We start from the raw sequence: 15,537 nt of genomic DNA, 5'->3' as shown, positions 1-15,537 counted from the left end.
TCAGAGAATCCATTTACATCATCCAATACAATGTTAGAGCATTCATGAATGTCAAGCACTGGCCCTGGATGAAGCTGTACTTCAAGATGAAGCCCATGTTGAAGACTGTAGAATCTGAGAAGGAGATGGCAAATATGAAGGAAGAGTTTGAGAAAACCAAGGAAGACCTTGCAAAGTCTGAGGCAAAGAGGAAGAAGCTGGAGGAGAAAATGGTGTCCCTGTTGCAAGAGAAAAATGACCTGCAGCTGCAGGTTCAGTCTGTGAGTAGCCTCCATTTTCAGATTCACCCTACTGCCTCTTCAATTCTCTTTTCTGTTGTCCTACATAAACAGACAGGTAACAGGGCCAGATTTTCCACTGCTTCATATTAAAGGTTGGACTAGATGATCTTAGATGTCTTTTCCAACCTGAATGATTCTAAGAATCTATGATTTATACCTAAGCAAAGTGTGTATAAAGTGCATATATAACATTACCACCAGCATGAATAAGTGTAAAGGAGTGTTTACACTGTGTTTACACTCCAGTGTAAACCCATTTCGCTATTAAGCAGTCACCAGAGGAAGAATCAGATATTCCACTATGTATGCAATGTGCACCAACTGTGGTCTCCAAATCTGGATTAAATACAGACTGTTTCCTCATTTACTGACCATTACAATGTGGAGCCAGAGATGGGGCTGCTTTTCTGTCAGAGAAAGGACTGAAACTGTGGAACAAAGACATGCTTTTCAGCTATAACAATGCTGAGCAGAGACTGAAATTGCACAAGGCAAGAAGGTATTGAAATATAATAAAGATTCTCTGTTGCCAAGGGCAGTCTGGTGCAGGTGGACCTGTCACTTGATTCTATATGCTCCCAAACCAGCTGGCTTTGGACAGTCCTGTATTGTTTCAGGCCCCAAGGATGTAACCATGCATGTTGAAAACCAGATTCCTTACCCGAATCCTCCTTCAGCACTTCAGCTTAACATATTTTTTTGAGTTTCTCTGTACCCTTCTTGGTACTTAATGCCCTGTCCTCCAGAGCCAACCTAGTCTATAAACATTTCAGGCTTCACTTTAATCCCTTCATGGATGGTAATCCGAAAAAGGCAAGAAGACCGTATTTAGCTAACTAACTTCCAGGTTAGGATACCATTTGAAGCATTCAACCGTTTCAAATTTCCAGGCATAAAAGAAGTCCTAAGATATGATCATTGCCCTCAAAGTGTTGTCTGGTTCTTTCTTGACTCAGTTTCTTACCGTTTCAGCACTAGGACAGCCCTTCCTGTCTGCTCTTTAAGTCCCATTGCTGTGTGAATTTCAATCAACTCTGCTTGAAGGGTTCCTCAAGAGCCATCTTGTCCATGTTTATTATCAGAAAATGCACACTTGATAGCCATGAGTTTCAGTAGGAATCTGAGAGAGAAGTATACACAACATGCTACATTACTGCAGTGATGTCTTTTGGCCACGACTCTTCTGGGAAGCAACATACACCTTTTCTGGTATTCTGCCTAGAATACCTCACAGTAGCATTAATTTGGGTAACATTTTATCTGTCAATCATGTTGCTCAAAATGATAGTATAGTAGAAGTTGCAGGCTAAAATTCAGGTTGAGCAATCCTGTTTAGCCATGAGTCTGAGTCTTGGCTGAGAGAGAGTTTAGAGAATGGGAGCAAGGAAGTCTCGTGAATTAAGTGGCAGAAGTTGGGGGAGAGACAATCAGACTTGTGTCATTAATTGGAAGAGCTTATTACAGATAGAATCATCCCCAACACTCTGAAAGATGACTATGAAATACTGTGTGTTTTATAAATCCACATCTAAGCTCACGCTTCCATGACATCCAGTTTGCTGACCCACCTATTTATATCACTGATACCATAGGCTCCTTGTTATGACACAAACTGGTCAGTTTTTATGGCATGTTATTACAGTCAAAATATCTGACCAGCTGAAAGGAAGTGTCTCTGTTGTGGGATTATGTTCCACTTTCCTAAGCCATGACAAAACAGGACAATCTCCCCATGATTAGATCTTGTGCATTACTGTGGTTTGCATGCAAAATTTTGCCCCGACTTATGCAATTCATTTCCTGGAGGTGGCGTTTGAACAACATATGTTAACTTTCATAATTTTTATGATAAACATAACATGCCTTCAATATGTTCTAACAGGATAGTGAAAATCTAGCTGATGCTGAAGAGAGATGTGAAGGTCTCATCAAAAGTAAAATTCAGCTGGAAGCTAAAATTAAAGAACTTAGTGAAAGAATGGAGGATGAAGAGGAGATGAATGCTGAACTGACAGCAAAGAAGAGGAAACTTGAGGATGAGTGCTCTGAGCTGGAGAAAGATATTGATGACCTTCAACAGATTCTGGCCAAAATGGAAAAGGAGAAGCACGCAACAGAGAATAAGGTGACAGGGGGATCACGAAATTATTCTTCCCCAGAATGTTTTCAGTTCTGTGGGAAGTTGCAGAGTTTCCTAAGTGGTCTGAATGGAAGTAATATGTTCCCAAGGCATAGGAAAGGTAACACTTAACTGCCTGTGACATAAAAAGTTTTGCTAAAATTATAACTTCCTCTTAGGAAAAAAATATTATTTTTTCCTGTGGCAGTTCAAAAAGAGTTAACTTTTTTTTAGGTGTTGAGGTGTTTGATGGAGAACTTTATCTTGTGCTATTTTCACACAGAAGGAACCAGTATATTTGTGTCTCCTGTGGATGGAGAACTAGTATGCTTGTGGGAGGCTCAGTACAAAATGGCTGTTTTGATCCTTTCTCACGTGCATCAAAGAGAACTGATCTTGCAGATGCCAAATGTTTTCTTATATTTCTCTTGCATTTAAGAAGCCCAGGTCTCAGCAAGGATGGACATCCTTTCCTTGTATTGACTTGACTACATAATGAGAGTTCTTCCTGAATTCTCAGGACCAGACTGTCAGTATAGCAAAGTCTATATCAGGTGGTCATTAGCTCATTTATTTCCCGGTAAAAGCACAGATGTCTTCACATATGCCTCAGTAATCAGTGTGAAGAGACAGAATTCAGATATTAGAATTCAAAAGCCCATGTCTGATGTGACAATGTTCAGTCCTGCTGTGGAAAGAATACTAGCAGAGATGTAATTACACCTTGAGGTTCCCTTCAGTTGCATTACTGGGAACACTATTGGATCCTAAGTTTGTAATTTCAGATGTGTTGGACATTTCTATACTAATGTTTAGAGGAAATCTCGATGGTGCTGGGCCATAAGATGAGGGCCTTATAGCTAAAACACCTCGCAGAGTGGACTTTCCTAATTGATACTGTTAGGCTTTCCCATCTGAATGAGGAAAGTGGGAAGCAAGCATCACACAGACTTGTACAGAGAGCCTGACATGTTTGAGATAAGGTTGCTGGTTGTGCATTGCTCCATGAAGAAGAGGGAATAAGTTTCCAAGATAAAGCCAGCAGAGTTGCTGTGTCCAGAGGCCAAGTTAAGAGGTCCAGCCCTAAATTCATGATCACCTGTTCAAGGGCAGAAGTTTGTTTATCGTTATTGTCATGATGCTTTCACTTTTATGGAAAATTTAACATATTTTTGGCCATCATTTGTGTTTGGTAATAACTTAATAAACCTAATTTTCTGAGAAATTACATCTGTGTGCCTAGCAAATGTATCACATTTAGGAAATGCATTTTTTGTGCAAGAACAACCCAGAGGCCTTTAGTAAATCCCAATAAAGTAAAGCTTGCAGAGGCAGTGAAGATCTAGCACACATTCCACTACTAAAACTAGCAGGATAGAACTGGTAGTCAAGACCAACTCAAGCAAGAATTCTTACCATTGCAGAGTCAGACAGGTGCGCCAGCCATGATGCTGATTACTCTCATCATTAATAGTACATACCTTAGTGGAGAGCACTTTGACATAACCCATACAATATTTTGCAAGGGTACACTCACTGCTCTTTCTTAGTCTATCATTTCCCATGGCACCCCCTCATAGTATGGATGCTTGCTGCCTAATAGGTAAAGAATCTAACTGAAGAGATGACAGCTCTGGATGAAAATATTTCTAAACTCACCAAGGAGAAAAAGGCCTTACAGGAGGTGCACCAGCAGACACTGGATGACCTGCAAGCTGAGGAAGACAAAGTCAGCACACTCAACAAAACCAAGACCAAATTGGAGCAGCAAGTAGATGTCGTAAGAAAAAAAAAAAAATGGAGTTTTGTAGGTAGGTGCTCTGACAGATTAGGAGAGGGTAGAAATCTGTAGCTAGGTGTGTAACCAACAACTAAAGCAGCCAAGCCAGCTCTAGTAATTTCACTTAACTCATGGGCAGTTGAGAGGGTATTGTGGAATCCAGTGTTTCTTCCATATTTCCTTGCCTGTTTAATCTATGTTCATCACTGGATATCACTGGATATTCCAGCATTGTAGGCCTTTGTGCCCCCATTTTAACCAATTAACTACAGCAGTGTATCTGTGGCATTCTGAAGCTTGCTGTGAACTTATAAAATTCATGTATATACTCCAGGACACTGTGGACACTGGGAATTTGTCAATGTTTTGCAGTCTGCATGCTAAGAACTGCACTAACTGAAAAAAATAATAATTTTGGTATTTTTCAAAAACTTTCATTTCAACTGTGAATGGCCAAGTTGTGGCCAGCTTAATATCTAAAGCTAAACCCTGACTCTGTAGTGAGTGTATCAAAAGTAGAGATGAGAAGCATTTACAGTATGATTGTTTTCTCTAGTTTTCAATATTCAATTTAAGATTTTTAAATCAGGAATATTTACCGTTGAAGTATGTTTTATGTGTTTCAAACTATGTTTTATGTGTTTTAGCTTGAAGGGTCTCTGGAACAAGAGAAGAAATTGCAAATGGACCTTGAGAGAGCAAAGAGAAAACTGGAAGGGGATCTGAAAATGGCTCAGGTTTCCATCATGGATCTGGCAAATGATAAGAAACAGATGGATGATAGGCTAAAAAAGTATTGCGCTGACATTTGAATTCTAAACTTCATATTTTTATCGTAACCATATTGAATTTGCATTCTTGTTCTTTAACAGAAAAGATTTTGAAATTAACCAGCTGCAAAATAAAACTGAGGATGAGCAGGCTCAAAGTTCTCAGCTGCAAAAGAAAATCAAGGAGCTTCAGGTAAAGTCTAAGGGTTATTGATATTTTTAGTAGCTGAGTACAGCTTTGTATTGGGTTTACATGGCGAGGGTTTGGTAGCAGGGGGCTGCAGGGTGGCCTCTGTGAGAAGAGTTCAGAAGCTGCCCCATGTTAGATAAAGGCCAGTTTCAGCCAGCTCCAAAAGGGACCTGCCACTGCCCAGAGCTGAGCGAATAAGCGATATCGGCTGTGCCTCTGGGAGAACGTATTTAAGAAAGGGAAAATAAGATCTCCACGCTGCAGCCCATGGAGGAGCCCATAGTGGAGCAGGTGGACCTGGCCTGAAGGAGGCTGTAGCCTATGGAAAGCCCCCACAGGAGCAGGCCCCAAGCCGGAGCTGCCACCCGTGGAGAGGAGCCCACGCAGGAGCAGCAGGCCTGGGGGGAGCTGCTGACCCTGTGGGACCCGTGCTGGAGCAGTTTGCTCCTGGGGTATGGACCCTGTGGTACGGAGCCATATGGTCCGTATGCGAGCAGTTCTTGAAGAGCTGCAGCCTGTGGGCAGCCCCACAGGATCAGTTTGAGAAGAAGGGCATTCCGTGGGAGGGACCCCACCTGGAGCAGGGGCAGACAGTGACTGAGGAGTGGTGGAGATGAAGCATTAGGGACTGAGCACAACCCCCATTCCCCTGTGCCTCTTGGAGGAAGGAGGTGGAAGAGGATGGATAGGGGATAGGTGTTTGTAGTTTGTTTTTAGTTTCTCACTGCTCTAGCTTGTTAGTAATAGGTAATAAATTTCATTAATCTCCCTATGCTGAGTCTGTTTTGCCTGTGACAATTACTGTTGAGTGATCTTCCTGTCCTTATTTCAACCCTTGAGCCTTTTTCATCATATTTTCTCCCCTTTCCCTTTGAGGAGGGAGAGTGAGAGAGCAGTTGTGGTGGAACTTGGCTGCCCAGCAAACTAAAACCACCACAAGGTTCCTTAGAATTAATATTTGATAATCAATCAATTAATAATTTATATTTTCTTAGACTGTTCTACAAAAATAATTATCTACACATGAATAAAACAATGAACATGGGTGCTATTCCAATTTCAGGGCACTTTTACAGAGGCTCTGGTCTATAATCATAGCTGGCTATATAAGAAATTACTTAAGTGAACCTTGTGGCAGGCTTCAAAAATGGATCCAATGCTGACTTGTAACAGTAGTGAAGCTACTGAGAATTACCTTTCTAAGAAAACAAAAGAAAGTGACGTTTTCTCATCATCAGGGTAGAAATCACCTTCCAAATGGAGACACAGGAAGACAGCTCCCTTCAGTGACATTATCCCATGGTTGCTCATCCCAAGGTTCCTTCCATCTTGTTTGCTGCTGGAGATGGCCTGCCTGACCTTCTGCAAATTTCTAAGAAACTCATATTATTTTATATTTGTCAGTGGCACATCCCTCATGCCTTTAGAAAAGTACAGTACTAGGTCTGTCATTACATAATGAATCCATTCTGAAATACAACATAAAATGAAGTATCAGATTTTACATTCACTGTTGCTCCAAAACTGAGTACTTTAAGTCCTAGGACACAGTTCAGTGAAATTTCTAGCGGTGTTTCACTCTCTATGCTGATATAAATGGAAGCGAATGTACGTTCTTTATTCCTTAAAGGTAATTTCAAGTATTTCTATTCAGAAATCTTCATTTAACCAATTAATTTTCATAGGCTCAAATCGAGGAATTGGAGGAGGAAATTGAAGCTGAACGTGCAGTCTATGCAAAGACTGAAAAGCGGCGAGCTGAACTTTCCAGGGAGCTGGAGGAGATCAGCGAGCGCCTGGAAGAAGCAGGAGGGGCTACAGCAGCTCAGGTTGAGATGAACAAGAAGCGTGAGGCAGAATTTCAGAAGATGCGCCGTGACCTCGAAGAGGCCATACTGCAGCATGAAGCCACAGCTGCCGCCCTGCGGAAGAAGCATGCAGACAGCACAGCTGAGCTTGGGGAGCAGATCGACAACCTGCAACGAGTCAAGCAGAAGCTGGAGAAGGAGAAGAGTGAGCTGAAGATGGAGATAGATGACTTGGCCAGTAACATGGAGTCTGTCTCTAAAGCCAAGGTTGCTGCATAGGAAAAAACATTTCTCATCGCTATTATTGTTCTTCTGAACAACTGGATGAGCTGACGGATATGCTTTCTATTTCTTAACAGAGCAATCTGGAAAACATGTGCTGAGCTCTTGAAGACCAGTTCAGTGAAGTCAGAACCAAAGATGATGAACATATGCGGCTAATGATCCGAACACACAGAAAACACGTCTACAGACTGAGAATGGTGTGTCCCTAGACAAAATATAATTGTCCTGTGCCAAGCACTTAAATATGTTGCCTGAATGTCTGTGTATTTTCTTATACATTCATCACTGGGTGATCTGAGCAAAACTCAGACTGTAGAAATCCAGACTGGCAGTCATGGATACTCCTCCCAAAGAAAAAAAATAACCCAAAAGAACCAAAACCAGTGTGTGGTTTTTGCAGTCAGTTCATCCTCTTTCTTTTGATGCTAGCCTAGTGTTCATCTTTGATAGCTTTTTCCTATCCAGTGGAAATTAAATTGTTACTCTCCCTTCTTTTTACCACATTATATCTTGTAATCTCTTTCCATATAATCTCTTTTCTCATTCATATGAATTTTATATGTCTGTCTGTTCATATTTTTCTGTCTAAAAAGAAGTGTTTTCTCATTAGATGAACTAACGCAGCAACCAGAGGAGAAGGAGTCATTGATTTCTCAGTTGACTAGAGGCAAACAGTCTTTCACGCAGCAGACAGAAGAGCTGAAGAGGCAACTAGAGGAAGAAAATAAGGTGAGTTGTTTTAATTTGGCCCGGAAAATTGTAAAATAAATCAAAGGCAGAGACATGAGAACAGTGGAACTTTTAAGCTTTGCTTTTGAATATAATACACAGAAGAGACATTACAGAAATTAAATAAGACAGTTTAAGCCCTTCTCGCCATGCTTTCTGAAGTTCAAAAGCATGAAAGAAGTGAATAAAAATAGCTCTGTGTACATACCTTACTCCTATGGGAAATCACTCAGGCAAAGGGTAGAGCAGAAGTGAAAAAAAGAAAAAGACACTCGTGGAGTACCCGGGATTAGAAATGACAATACAGTTTAAAGTCTCTTCCACCTTCAGATAAACACTAAATTCTACCTGAAAAGCTTACAGGGAAACATCTTCTGGAGGCATTATTCACACATTTCCTGTTGCTGAATTTATTGCATCTTTGCCTGAAGCACTTCGTGCTGATGTGTTTAAGAGGCAGTATCCCAGACAAATTGGGCAAAAAGAATTGATCGTGATTAACAATATCAGGTCTGAAATAGAGTCCCAAATGCTATTCACTTTTCTCCTCCAGTTACCCTAGCAACTGCTGTACATAGGCAGTGAGATGTGGAGGTTTTTTTTATCAAAATGTAGTTAAAAGGTCCAGTCACAAATGGTTAGTGTTCTGACAATTTGTATATTTCTAGCTACACAGGCCAAGAATGCCCTAGCCCACACCTTGCAGTCTGCTCGCCACGACTGTGACTTGCTCCGGGAACAATATGAACAGGAGCAAGAAGCCAAGGGAGAGCTGCAGCGTGCCCTGTCCAAAGCCAACAGCGAAGTGGCCCAGTGGAGAACCAAATATGAGACAGATGCTATTCAGTGCATGGAGGAGCTGGAGGAAGCAAAGTATGTGGAGGGATGGTCTTGAACAAGTTGAAGGATATTTATGTAGAAATGTGAAAAGGAACTGGAGGAAACCAGTATATGTTTGTAGTGGGAATATGCAGAGCAATGTGCTTTGTAATGTGTTGGGACTGAAAAGGGGAGGGAGTAAAGGTTTAAAGGAAGAGAAGTGGAGGTTTGTGAAAGTTTCTGCAGAATGGACAATTCCAGTGTATTAACTATAGAGTTAAACATAGTAGTTGAAAAATCACATTCTTGACACTGATGATACTGAAAGTGTGTTTCTGATTCCTCTCCATATTGGTGTAGGCTACCCCTTGGATACTCTTGTTTCTTCACTGATTCCACCTCACATTTCACCTCTCTCCCAGGTTTCTAGGGATTCCCCCTTCCAAGTTATGATTACCCACATGTCCGTATCTCCTGTGTATTCTCCCAGCCTACACACCACTCCAAGCATTCTTTGTTATCCTAAGCTCCTATTAATGTTATCTGATCATACTATCACAGCTTTGTATGTTGGCTCTCTCTTCTTCTTTCTGCTATGCCACACTCCTTTCCTGTCCATTTTCTCAGAATGTCAGAATTTTCCTTCTCTCAGTACTGATTGTCTTGTCCTGCAGAAAGAAGCTTGCTCAGCGGCTGCAGGATTCAGAGTAGCAGACTGAGGCTGTCAATTCAAAGTGTGCTTCACTGGAGAAGACAAAGCAGAGGCTGCAGGGGGAAGTGTATGACCTCATGATTGATATGGAGAGGTTGAACGCAGCCCGTGCAGCATTTGGTAAAAAGCAGAAGAATTTTGACAAGGTTCATTCAGAAAGCCTACCAGATACGAATATCATAAAAATCTGATAGGCCAGGCCAAATTCTGAAAGCATGAAAGTTCTGCACTCACAATAAGATAAATTAAATTTTATCCAAAGCAAAACTGTGGGTAAGGAGCACCAAACAGGACATGTAGTAATGATAATGTCACAATGTGAATAATCTCAGGTAACCACATCAGATAATAACATAGATTTCTGATAGTTTTAAAAAGCATGAAGTTTTCACAAGGGAGAATGGGAAGACCTGCATCAAGTCTTTGATCAAGTAGACTGAAAGTTTTCATATAAATTCTAACAAGCCCCTACTTTTGGCTGGTGCTAGTCTTCCAGCCTTTTATTCAAGTTAGGCATAGCTTCAACCTCCTTAATCAGTTCCAACCTTCACTGCCTTTAATAACATTACTAAAAGGCTCAACACTGTTTGGCCAAGTGATGTTGCATAGCCCTGTGTATGTGGTTGAAATGGGTAGATGAGCTAAAGAAGATGGCCTGCAGGGCTGCGCAGAAGACAATAGGAGAAAATAGCACGATCTTTTATGGTGAGCTGAGTGCAAGACCACTGGGTCCTGAAATAATAAACAGGCTCACACAGCCTCATTCAGACTAACCACATTGTGTCCAAGTTGCTGTGAAACCAAACACCTACCTGTGAGCGTGGGGGCATACACTCCTGTTGTCTGAAGAGGGTAATATAAGTAGCTGCCCTTGAAATAGATGAAGTATGTATCCCAGTGAATTGATTGTCACAGGCAGTGAATGTGCAATGAAGAAGATTTTGTGACCCAATGATATGCCTCTAAGGTTCTTGTTACATATACGTGCAGGGACAGGAGTATTGAAGAATGGGCCATTCTTATGCTCTAATGGTTCCTGTCACTCCAGGTTGCGGCTGAGTGGAAGCAGAAGTACCAGGAGAGTCAGGCTGAGCTGGAAACTGCCCAGAAGGAGTCTTGCTCCATCAGCACTGAGATATTCCAGATGAAGAATGCCTATGAAGAAGTTCTTGACCAGGCAGAGACTGTCAGACGGGAGAACAAGAACCTCCAGCATAAGTTCTCAGATCTCTTTCAGCTGGGATCTATCATGCTAAGATGCTTCCATGTTTCTGGGGTACCAGAATTCTGCCTCTTCCCAAGCTTTTGTTTCTTACGGTTTTCCCACAAAACTCAGGTTAGGTGACTTTCCTTCCTGTTCAGCTCATCACAAGGTCACCTATAAGCACATGAGTACAGCTTATGATAATATCCTACTTCCTCATGGTTTCTAATGCCATCATTATATTTCCCCTCCTTCACACCATCATAATCCCCTTCATGGATAGGAACCACATTAACTGAACAGACACAAATGTTGATGAAAACAGATACTCAAGTTTTTCAGACCACTTCAGTCATTACCATTAGAAAAGACCTGGTGGGCTGTTGTCTGCCTTCTGGTTGGAGCACCATGCAGATGTGGCACAACAGATTGGCATTTAATCAGCTAACTAATTGTGTAAAGGAATTCAGTTCAGTTTTGTGAAGTTTAGTGATCCCTGGAGAGAATTTGGGAATGAAGAGAGAATCAAACAGAACTGTCTCTGGAGATATGATTTCACTATCCAGAGGTAACTGATACTACTCTCTGAGCTCCCTCCAGTTGGTCCCCCTCATTTTTAAACTTGCACATTGAACTGGAAATAGCAGGTAATCAGAAATAAATACTGCACACGAGACAGGATCTGTTATTTCCTCTCACTGCCATTTCATAATACACCATTATTTCTTCTGTCACTCCCCCTGCCATACAGCAATTGCAGGTGCCGCTGACAACAAGATGAGCTAAATGTGTGTTTTCTGTGTTACAGAGGAAATTTCTGATCTTACTGAACAGATTGCTGAAGCTGGAAAAACTAATCACAGACTGGAGAAAGCAAAGAAGCAAACTGAACAAGAAAAATGTGACCTTCAGGTAGCATTAGAAGAAGCAGAGGTAAGTGTCCTCAATAAGGGGTCTTGTTTTGGGAGAGACCATAAATGGAGAAAGCAGAACAAATAACATAGAGACTGCCCCTCTCCTAATGTAGCACAGCTTGCTGTGCCATCTTGCACACACAAAAAAAAAAATCAGTCCCAGGCTAAAACTAAGCTCATTTTGCACCACCGGTTTGATTTTGCTCCTCTGAAAGGCTACAGAAAGGTCATTTGTTTCAAAACTCTGACGGTTTTTGCTCCCTAGTCAAAATACATTAAGTTACGCAGAGCCTTGTCTAATTGTTTTTTGTAATTTCCAAGGATGGAGATTTCATAGTATTGCTGGACAACCTTTTCCCTTGCTGCATCATTCTCGTGGGGGAATATTTTTATGCTTATGTTCAGTCCGGATTTCCCTTGTATCAACTTTTGACTGTTGCCTTTTGTGATGTCCACTTCCATGAAGAGCTTCATTTTATTTTCTCCATAACTCTCCTTAGATAGAATAAAATGGAATAAAAACAACTGACATCTCTGATCTTGAGATCACACTAGATGGGACAGCAGTAGGAACAAGAGTTATAGTGGCCATGAGAATCCATCTGGTCCAATTTCTGTATCTAAATGTCAGCAGTCTAATCCTGAATTAGTCACCATAGGCTCTTTGTAGAAACAAGAAGGAGAACTAGGTATCTCTGGAGGGTCTGTTCTAAAAAGGAATGCCAGGGCTACATCAAATGCTTAATCCTCTGGATGTGCTTATTTCTGTCCACTGGTTCTAAAGACCCAGCCTCAAACTCTAATTCCTAAACACTGTAAGCTAGATGATATGAATATCACAGGGAAAAGGCTGTATGGAAGGGGAGAATGCTCACACAGTTGTTGGGACTTCGCACCTTGGGAGGGACTAAGTGCAGAGTCCCTAAACAGAATTCAGCATTGAGATGCAAATGACGGCAAGCTTCTTCTCAGTATGAGGCTTGGTTTTCCTGTCAATTTAATGTTTTCACATGTTTTGTTATCTCTGCAGTGTCAACATAGCTCTCAGTGCCCAGAACTTGTGGTATTGGAGTCACTGTTCTAGGAAATCTTATTACTAAATTATTGATTACTATCCCACTAAGGTATAATAATTCCTGTATATGGGAACAGCAGTCTGCATTTGCAGAGCTAGGCCTTTTCTAAAGGTCCACAGTAATGCAAACATGTCTGTGTTACTGACTGTGAAGTGTCAAAATTCTGCATGGGCGTTTCCTAGCAATGGACACTACATAGACAAATAATATTGTTTCAACACTACTAAGGTTCTTTAGAACATGAAGAAGGAAAAATCTTGCGTGTTCAGCTGGAACTGAACCAAATGAAGTCAGATGTTGATAGAAGGAGTGCAGAGAAAGATGAGGAAATTCAACAGCTGAAGAGGAATCACCAGAGGGTATTAGAGTCTATGCAAACTGCATTGGATGCTGAGATTAGAAGCAGAAATGATGCTTTGAGGCTGAAAAAGAAGATGGAGGGAGATCTAAATGACATGGAGATACAGCTGAGCCATGCCAACTGTCAGGTGGCAGAGACAGAAGCACATCAAAGGCATGCAAGGGCAACTCCAGGTAGGGATCAGAAGGGCAACTGTCCTATAAAGACTTTGACACTCTGCTTGCCTCTGAATCTCATGGTGCTTTCAATTTCAAAGGATTCCCAGCTCCATTTGGATGATGCTTTGAGAGAGAATAATGACCTGAAGGAGCAGCTTGCTATGGTAGAGCGTAGGAACAACCTGATGACAACAGAACTTGAGGAGATGAGAGCTGCCCTGGAGCAGACAGAGCGAGTCTGGAAAGTTTCTGAGCAGGAGCTGATAGATGCCAGTGAGCGAGTGCAGATTCTCCACTCTCAGGTATTTGGTATCTCCTTTGTAATAGGCATGTTGGTCTGGCATGAAATGGTATGTGAGCTGTCTTTGGACTGTCCCAACAGAACACAAGCCTCCTCAACACCAAGAAGAGACTGGAAGCAGACATTACTCATTGACAGAACGAAGTTGAAGAGATCATTCAGGAAGCCAGAAATGCAGAGGAGAAAGCAAAAAAAGCAATCATAGATGTGAGTTCTCTTGCTTACCTCTCTTCCATTTTATACTACTCCAGTCACATTTACACTTTAGAAAGATAGCCATCAGGCGGGGGAGAATTGATTATTCAACTTAGGAACAGAAAATATCAGTGATGCACGCTCCCTCCTACCTGGGCCTTGCACAGCCTCTGCCCTACTGCTTGTCATGGAAGAACCTTTCAGTCTAGGTCATCTACTCATGTTGTGTTACCAGTCTGTATTGAAAAATCATCCCATCTCCTCTTTTTAATACCTACTTTGTGGGTATTCACTTTGACTTCCAGGGTAAATAGAAAGCAAAAAACAGATGGTGGCAAAATTGAAATGGGAAGAATAGCCTGAACCAAGTCTTATTTAGATACAGCAGAAAACAGGAATTGAGACTAAAATCATACGTGCTTCTCTACGCAAGAGATACAGGAAATAAAAAGGGAGAATAGAAATATTTTATTTAAACAAGGAAACTGTTCCACAGTATCAGAAGAAACAAATCTTAGAACTATCTAGAAATGGTGTATGAAGGTGAAACAGAAAATTGTTACACTATTGCATCACATCATGATGCACGTGGGTCTGAAGTACTGTGTCTAGTTCTGGTTCCCCCTCAGCAGCCATGCTGCAGGTTCCCCTACAGCTTCTCTGTCCTTTTTATGAAACCATGGTGATAGCTATTCCGGATTCTGAAGAGTTCAACAGGCACAAGCTTTTCATTGTAATTAGGAGACATTCAGGGTCATTTAATTGGTAAAAACTGCTTAGGAGTCTGACTGAAACTTAAGCACCAAACAGCCAGATATTTAAAATCATTTAGGAGTACCAGAGATGCTTTTAAACTTTGGATCCTGAGTCATTTGGATGCCTTTTTTTTTTTTTTTTTTTTTTTTGTCATCAACCCTGCCCATACTCCAAGGCAGAGTACCTGTAGAAATACCAAGAAATGGTGATCGTTCTTATATGACAGACCCTTAGCACAGCCATAGGCACTGACTGAGAATGTGGAGATCCAAACACCAATATGAAGCTGGTCATTGTTCATTGCTCCCAAAGGGAGCACAGAACTGCCAGTGATGTGAAGATATAACTGTACTGTAACCAGGCAGCCATGATGGCAGAAGAGCTGAAGAAGGAGCAGGATACCAGTGCCCACCTGGAGAGGGTGAAGAAGAATCTGGAACAAATGGTGAAGGACCTGCAGCACCATCTGGATGAGGCTGAGCAGCTGGCACTGAAGGGTGGAAAGAAGCAACTCCAGAAACTAGAGGCAAAGGTATGGGAGAAACTGGGGTACACTAAGGTCAGGGTCCTGAGTTGGTCCTTGGCTGCTGGAATCTCTTGGGAAGGTTACAACAGGGATTTCCAGCAGGTTTGATGAGTTACATTGAATAGTGAAATGCTGCACTGCATGTAAGGAACTTGAGAACAACCTCATAAAACCTAAATGAGTGGGCAAAGATGGTGGCAGATGAACACCAGTGTAGGGATACTCCTAGGGAAAAATAATTTAAAACATACTTACATGGGGACAAATTTGGAACTGGGAGTTACAGTAAGAAGAGATCTCAATCCATGACAGGTCTCAGAAACTGCTCAATGTGCAGTAGAAGCAAAAAGCCAAAAAATATATATAAATAAATAAAGAGTTAGTCTTTATTAGGAAGGGCACTGAGACCAAAGACAGAGAGAGAGATAGAGCATTACTTGCCACTATATTATATGTACTACATGTAGTTTGGTCTCTGCGTCTCAAGAAGAACCCACCACTTAGAGAACCTTCCAGGGAATGGCAGATGAGGGGGTGAAGCCTTATGATGAGA

At 41.5% G+C, this 15,537-nt stretch overlaps 1 long non-coding RNA gene and 1 pseudogene across 2 annotated transcripts in view; one reads left to right on the top strand and one right to left on the bottom strand.

Moving 5' to 3' along the window:
- LOC121056913 overlaps positions 1 to 15,537 on the top strand; it is a 36,297-nt pseudogene that overhangs the window by 18,900 nt on the left and 1,860 nt on the right.
- The window catches only part of LOC121056914, a 56,371-nt gene that overhangs the window by 39,099 nt on the left and 1,735 nt on the right, over positions 1 to 15,537 (bottom strand). For both annotated transcript variants that reach the window (XR_005813558.1, XR_005813559.1), the window contains exon 2: positions 10,306 to 10,871. This is a non-coding gene — a long non-coding RNA (uncharacterized LOC121056914). The remainder of the gene's footprint in view (positions 1 to 10,305; positions 10,872 to 15,537) is intronic.

Source organism: Cygnus olor, chromosome 18 (genome assembly GCF_009769625.2).
Source record: "Cygnus olor isolate bCygOlo1 chromosome 18, bCygOlo1.pri.v2, whole genome shotgun sequence".
NCBI classification, from domain to species: domain Eukaryota; kingdom Metazoa; phylum Chordata; class Aves; order Anseriformes; family Anatidae; genus Cygnus; species Cygnus olor.
This window is presented reverse-complemented; position numbering and strand designations above follow the sequence as displayed.